The sequence below is a fragment of the Portunus trituberculatus genome, chromosome 30, assembly GCF_017591435.1.
Source record: "Portunus trituberculatus isolate SZX2019 chromosome 30, ASM1759143v1, whole genome shotgun sequence".
Lineage (NCBI taxonomy): Eukaryota > Metazoa > Arthropoda > Malacostraca > Decapoda > Portunidae > Portunus > Portunus trituberculatus.
Window position 1 is genome coordinate 1,984,946 of NC_059284.1, and position 7,500 is coordinate 1,992,445.

The window sequence follows — 7,500 nt, forward strand, 5'->3', positions numbered from 1 at the left end:
CGCGGTGTAACATTGCAGACACTTTCACTTTTAGCCGGATATGATCGCCGCAGAGCTTCGAGTGAGGCTCTGAACAGTGTCTCAGCGTCTCAGCTATTCCCTCACTTCCGGACTCCCTCTTGGCGGAGTGCGTTGCGAAAGATGGGGGAGTTTTCAGTCTGGGAGAGGTGGGAGTGTGCGAGGCTTGGGAGGGAGTGATGGAGGAGGGTAGTGGTTGAGGATTGGGGGAGTTCGCTCGTTTCTTACAAGGTCGGGATGCCTCTTACTTGTTGAATGAAAGGTGTTATAGTGTTTGGTTTTGCTCTCTCTCTCTCTCTCTCTCTCTCTGCGTTTTTTTTTATGAACTTCATGTGTATTTCTCCCTCCCCTCTGTCACTCTCCACTTTTTGCTGTCTCCTTTCCTCCCTTTCTCTCTTTTCTGTACCAACTACCACTTTCTCTCCCTCCTTCTCCCTCTCCCTCTTTCAGTTCCTCACCTCCTCTTTCATTGTCTCTCTCTTTTCTCCCAGTGCTCTCTTATTTCTGTCATCCTCCTCAAAAAACTATATTCAAGATCTCACAATTTTCTTTCTCTCTCTTTTCCTCCTCTCCCTTCCTTCCAGTCTCTCCCTTTTCTTCCCTCGTATTTCCTTCCCTCCTTTCCTCCTCTCTCCTTTTTCTTCCTTCCCTTTTCCTCTTCTTTCTTCCAGGCTCTCCGTTTCCTTCCCTTCCTTCCAGGCTCTCTTTTTCCTCCCCTCTTTTCCAGTCTCTCCCTTCCTCTGTTTCAACTCAAAGTACTACCTAGAACTCTGCTTGCCTGTAGGGTTGGTCACTTTCAAGGCCTCTCTGTCTTGCGTCCTCTTATTTACTCTCTTTTTTGTGGTGGTGGTGGTGGTGGTGGTGGTATTAATTGGGCTCTTTTTCATTAATTATTCTTTTCTCGTTTTTTTTTTTTTCGTCCTCTCTCAGTTATGGAATTTGGGTTAGTGTTTTATTTTAATTTATTTATTAATTTCTAAATGTTTAGTGTGTCTGGTCTGTAGTGGCGATATTTTAGTGTGTTAATTTATTGTTCTATTTTTTTTCCTTTTGGTTTATTGACAGTATTAAATCGTTTATTCTTTTATTTTCGTTTTTTATATTTCAATCGAGTAACTGGATATAACTTGACACACACACTCTCTCTCTCTCTCTCTCTCTCTCTCTCTCTCTCTCTCTCTCTCTCTGTGGTTAAGTGAGAGTCTCGTCTGGGTCTGTTTCGTGGAGTAATTAGTTGCTTCCTTACTCAGTGTGTGTGTGTGTGTGTGTGTGTGTGTGTGTGTGTGTGTGTGTGTGTGTGTGTGTGTGTGTGTGTGTGTGTGTGTGTGTGTGTGTGTGTGTGTGTGTGTGTGTGTGTGTGTGTGTGTGTGTGTGTGTGTGTGTGTGTGTGTCTGTCTGTGTGTGTGTGTGTGTGTGTGTGTGTGTGTGTGTGTGTGTGTGTGTGTGTGTGTGTGTGTGTGTGTGTGTGTGTGTGTGTGTGTGTGTGTGTGTGTGTGTGTGTGTGTGTGTGTGTGTGTGTGTGTGTGTGTGTGTGTGTGTGTGTGTGTGTGTGTGTGTGTGTGTGTGTGTGTGTGTGTGTGTGTGTGTGTGTGTGTGTGTGTGTGTGTGTGTGTGTGTGTGTGTGTGTGTGTGTGTGTGTGTGTGTGTGTGTGTGTGTGTGTGTGTGTGTGTGTGTGTGTGTGTGTGTGTGTGTGTGTGTGTGTGTGTGTGTGTGTGTGTGTGTGTGTGTGTGTGTGTGTGTGTGTGTGTGTGTGTGTGTGTGTGTGTGTGTGTGTGTGTGTGTGTGTGTGTGTGTGTGTGTTTTAGTTACCCGAGTAAAATATTTTGCAGAGAGAGAGAGAGAGAGAGAATTTTCCTTCCATTATATTACAAATTCCTTAACCTAATTATCACTTTTGTTCTTTTTGCTCACAGACGCGGAAAGGAAACGAGAGGATAAAGGATAGAGAAGAGAAGAGGAAAGGAGAGAGTGAGCGGTAGAGAGGAAAGAGAAGAAAGAAGAGAGAAGAGAGAAGAGGAGTGCTGATTTTCTCGCTGCATTGGTGAGTGTTAAGAATCATGATAACTCCAACTTACTAACATATTTAAGTGAGACAAGTGTAGGGTTCAAATTTCAAGGATTAATGGAAGGGAGATAAGAAAAACTATCCCTGTTGCCTTAAATATCCGTGAAGAAATTGAGGGAATGAAGAGAATATAATGATAAATGATAGCTCGAACTTACTAACATTTCCAATAGAGAGAGAGAGAGAGAGATGAGAAGGGCGAGAGAGATGAGAAGGGCAAAAATTTCAGAGATAAATGGAAGGGAGATGAATAAAACTATCCCTGTTGCATTAGATATTCGTGAAGAAACTAAAGGAATGAAGGGAATATAATGATAAACGATAACTTCAACTTACTGATATTTCCAAGAGAGAAATGAGAACAGTTTAATTTCAGAGGAATAGAGGGAAGGAAGATGAAGAAAAAATATCTCTGTGACTTAGATATTCGTGAAGAAACTGAGGAAAATGCAATGCTAAATGATAACTTCAACTTACTGATATTTCCAAGACAGAGATGAAAACGGTTTAATATCAGTAATAGAGGGAAGGAAGATGAAGAAAAAATATCTCTGACTTAGATATTCATGAAAAATGAAAGGAATGAAGGATGTATAGTGACGAATGATAGCTCATACTTACTAATTCATCCAAGAGAGAGAAGTGTAGGGTTAAAATTTCAGGAATAAATGGAAGGAAAATGAAGAAAACTATCCCTGTTGCTTTAGATATTCGTAAACAGAAGGAATGAAGGAAATGAAAAAATGTAAAGTTACTCCTTGCATGTGACACTGTAAAGAAAACGGGAGGTGTTTAGTGGATGGCATTGAATTTGTTTTTATTTATTCATTTATTTATTTTTGCCACATAAAACTTAATGAAAGTGAAATTAAATCGACTCCTTTTTGGCCAGTTACTGAGTGAGGAGTGTGTGTGTTTCACTGTTTGATCTGCTGCAGTCTCTGACGAGACAGCCAGACGTTACCCTACGAACGAGCTCAGAGCTCATTATTTCCGATCTTCGGATAGGCCTGAGACCAGGCACACACCACACACCGGGACAACAAGGTCACAACTCCTCGATTTACATCCCGTACCTACTCACTGCTAGGTGAACAGGGGCTACACGTGAAAGGAGACACACCCAAATATCTCCACCAGGCCGGGGAATCGAACCCCGGTCCTCTGGCTTGTGAAGCAAGCGCTCTAACCACTGAGCTACCGGGTGTGTGTGTGTGTGTGTGTGTGTGTTTAGGATAACGCACTTTCACCACTAAACTTTTACAGTGGATTAACTGGAGGTACGTTTTCTATTGGGTTGCGTCGAGGGTAGGGGAGACTTAAGGAAAATTAGTTTTTTTTTTATTATTTTTTTCTCTCTCCTTGTTGTTGTTGTTGTTGTTGTTAATTGCGTTATTTATTACTTTATTTCTCATTATACTCTTCCGTGATTCTTTAATTTTTGTTCTTAATTCACCTTATCTCTTCTTCCATGTCTTGTTCGTCTTCCTGCTCCTCCTCTTCTTCCTCTTCCTCCATGTCCAGCATTTATTCATCTTCCTTATCATCCTCTTCCCTTACCTGATTTTTTCCACTTCCACTCTTCCTCATTCCTCTTATCTCTTCTTCCACATCTTCCTCTTCCTCCTCCTCCTCTTCCTCTTCTTCCTCTTCCTGAGTAGTGTGAAGGTGAGTGGCTGAAGTGACGCCGCCTCAGACCGCTTCCTTTTAAAGTTGATCCTAAAAGTCGCCTGTATTTTTTCTCTTTGACCGATAGAGGGACACACAGACACCCCCGCCCTCCTCTCTCTCTCTCTCTCTCTCTCTCTCTCTCTCTGATACACACGCTTACACACACACTCCACGATGTGTTTCAGAGGACAAGATGAAAAGAAATGATAAAATAAGGAAAAAGTCAATGAAACAAATAAAAACAGGAAAATCAGATGTGTATGTTTTTTCTTATATGTTAGATCATTGTACAAAGGAGAGCTTGTGTCAGACCCTCCGCTAACAGACACACGGACAGACACACGGACAGTCACTCAGACACTTAAGACACCGGAAGAACGCGTCGTTTTGGCCACCGAGACGTTTGACTAAAGCTGTCTCGCGCACAATACAAGGTTATCCTGCTGATTGCTTGTGTCTCCTTTGTTTTTTGCCTAGTGGACTTGCCTGCCTGCCCTACCCCGCACCGCCCCGCCCCGCCCCGTCCCGCCCCACGTCGCACCTCCCTCCACCAACCATCCCACCCTTGCCCTCTCTCGCTTCTCTTCCTCTGCGGAACTGAACTTTAACTGTGTCCTGACTCCTCCATCGTGTTCCGCCACCTTCCCCACCTTCCTACGCCGCACCACATTCCGAGACACCTCACGCCGCTCCTCCGCTACATTCAAAAGGCTCTAGTCGAAGTCACACGTGTTTTTTTTAATGTTTTATTTATGATTCTAGTGATATATTAATAAGATTTCTGCATTTATGACGAGAAACACTCAAAGGGATGTGGATAATCGTCCCTGTTCCTAAGATTTTCAGAATACGACCCTCTGTGTGTGTGTGTGTGTGTGTGTGTGTGTGTGTGTGTGTGTGTGTGTGTGTGTGTGTGTGTGTGTGTTTGTGTGTGTTACTTCAGCGTCAAAAAGTTGGGAAAAAAACAGGGCACAAAATTTCGGGTCTCGTAATCTGAGGTGCAAGGACATCGGGATGCTATATTTGTTCCGAATGAAGGGTTGGTTACCGTTTTGTATCCTGTTTTGTGTGTGTGTGTGTGTGTGTGTGTGTGTGTGTGTGTGTGTGTGTGTGTGTGTGTGTGTGTGTGTGTGTGTGTGTGTGTGTGTGTGGGAGCGAGCGTCGACAGTGCCACCAACCCCGGAACCAGACGCCACGGAAATGAAAAACAGGAAGAAAAAAAAAAAAAAAGAAAACAGCACAATTGAACTTCCTCTTGTTACGCTATTCATCTCAGGCTTCTCGCTCCTCACCCTCCCGTCCCCTTCCCTTGCCCTCCCTTCCCTCTTCCCTTCCCCTTCCTTTCCAGCCCCCTTCCGTCCCCTCCCACTCCTTGACACCCCCGGAATGAACAAAAGCACGCCCAGGGTCTCAGTAAAGTGTCCCCGGGGAATAAATGATGAGGGATGGGTGGTTGGTGGTTGGTTCCTTCCTGACGCAAATACCTGGCTGTGTGTGTGTGTGTGTGTGTGTGTGTGTGTGTGTGTGTGTGTGTGTGTGTGTGTGTGTGTGTGTGTGTAGTAAAGGTGCTTTCAGGTTTACGGTGTTGAATGCGTGACTTCTGCATCCTCTGGCTGCGGTGGAAGGCAACTTTTCAATGGCGCAACAGCTTCTTTTAAATTGCTTGCCTCCAGCGCCGCCACCACCACCACCACCACCATCACCACCATCACCATCACCATCACCATCACCATCACCATCACCGTCTCTATCTTCTTTTATCACTGTGAATTATTATCAGCAGTTGTGTGAGAGTGTTGAAGGAGAAATTGGCGTGGAAATGCAAGGTTGTCTGTACATTAGTTTACTTACCTGTGGTTGTGTGATGCTTACCTGTCTGTGTATCTGTCTGTATGCTTATGTAGGTATGTGTGTTTGTGTATGTATGTATCTATGTATGTATGTATGAGTGTATGTTTGTGTATGTATGTATCTGTGTATGTATGTATGTATGTGCGTCAACTTAACGAAATATCAGATATTGATTCTGTGCTGTTGTTTTGTGTTACGTCTTATTTTTCCATAGTTTTTGTTTTTTCTCTGTCTGTCTATCTGTTTGTCTGTCTGTCTGTCTGTCTGTCTCTGTCTCTGTCTCTCACTTCACGTAACCTCCAAGTATATATAGAATTTTCACATTTATCCAGTCACTATGTTGTGGCTTTAACATTTACCTGTCTACCTGTCCGTCTGTCTGTCTGTCTCTCTCTCTTACTCCACTTAACCTAAAAAAAAAATCATCATTCAGTCACAAACTTCACTCTTTTATATCTATCTAACTTTCTTGTCTGTCTGTCTGTCTGTCTGTCTGTCTGTGTGTCTGTCAGTGTCTTTGCCATCTTTATGTTTATGTCTATATTAACATCCGAAAGAAATATTCCTGCCTTTTTTCTTTATCTGTCTGTTAATATATATGTTTCACTATCTGCTTATCTTGTACTACTGAGAAGCATCTAACTCTTATATCTGTCTAAGTTTCTTCTCTGTCTGTCTGTCTGTCTGTCTGTCTGTCTGTCTGTCAGTGTCTTGGCGATCTTTATGCTAATCTCTCTATATCAAGATCCGAAGGTAAAATTTAATTCCCTTAAGTCTACCACAAACCTAGCTTTTTTATATATAAGTCTACCTGCCTTTTTTTCTCTATCTATCGACTAATATATATATATGTTTCAGTGTCTGTTTATCTTGTACTAGTAGGAAGCATCTTAAATTAATGAAATATATGAATGACGAATGATAATGATAACAAGAATGACAAGAATAATAATAGTAAGAAGAAAATGAACTTGAAATACGCACTATCATATCACAAATCTGTCTATCTCTGTCTGTCAATCCATCTGCTTTTCTCTCACTTCGTTTCACATAAAAACAAAACAAAAACAAAGACTTCAGACCATTATCCACTCACTAACTAGCTTAACTTGCCACCACCACCACCACCACCACCACCACAATCACCACCTCACTGCCTCACCCAACGCTCATTAACCTAACCATCCATCGAACCAGCACAACCTTCTCTCTATTACAATGACGCTGATATCCACTGACGCTGTTATCCACTGACGCTGTTATCCCTGACGCTGTTATCCACTGACGGTATCATCCACTGACAAACTAAACACATTAACGTCTGTCTTTCCATAACACGTCATCCAGTACTCACAAACTTCACGCACCATTCATCAGTCTTTCCAACACAATCGTCTCTCTCTCACAATGACTGACACTGCTCGCCTCTTCCTCGCTATAGCTCACCACGATTATTTTCAAGGGCCATAGAGATGATTAGTGGGGTTTCCAAGAGTGTTTCTCCAGTTAATAGTGTAGAAATTTTGTCACTTTGCCCGTAGACCAAGAAAAACACCTTTAAACAAAACTACTGTAAATTTAAGTAAAGCCTTTTTGAAATAATGGAGGTGAAGCACAGAAATGTTTGACAATACGAGCTTGAGGTACACACGAGTACGCACACAGGTCTTGACGTGTCAGGGCCAAACAAACGAAGACTTCAGGGAACAATACAGTAGAGAACGCTGTGGAATGAGTAACACACACACACACACACACACACACACACACACACACACACATAGAGAGGAGGGTACAGATAGATACAGTACCCGTGGCGTCCCTGGCCCTAGTATTGTGTCAGGGTCGTAAGGTGTAAAGTAGACAGAGATTACCGTCTGTCTAAACAAGTGAG

General features: G+C 42.8%; 1 long non-coding RNA gene across 1 annotated transcript in view; it reads left to right on the forward strand.

The window, feature by feature from the left end:
* Window positions 1–7,500, forward strand: part of LOC123510703 — a 29,909-nt gene that overhangs the window by 19,305 nt on the left and 3,104 nt on the right. The window contains exon 4 of the long non-coding RNA XR_006676580.1: window positions 1,933–2,060. This is a non-coding gene — a long non-coding RNA (uncharacterized LOC123510703). The remainder of the gene's footprint in view (window positions 1–1,932; window positions 2,061–7,500) is intronic.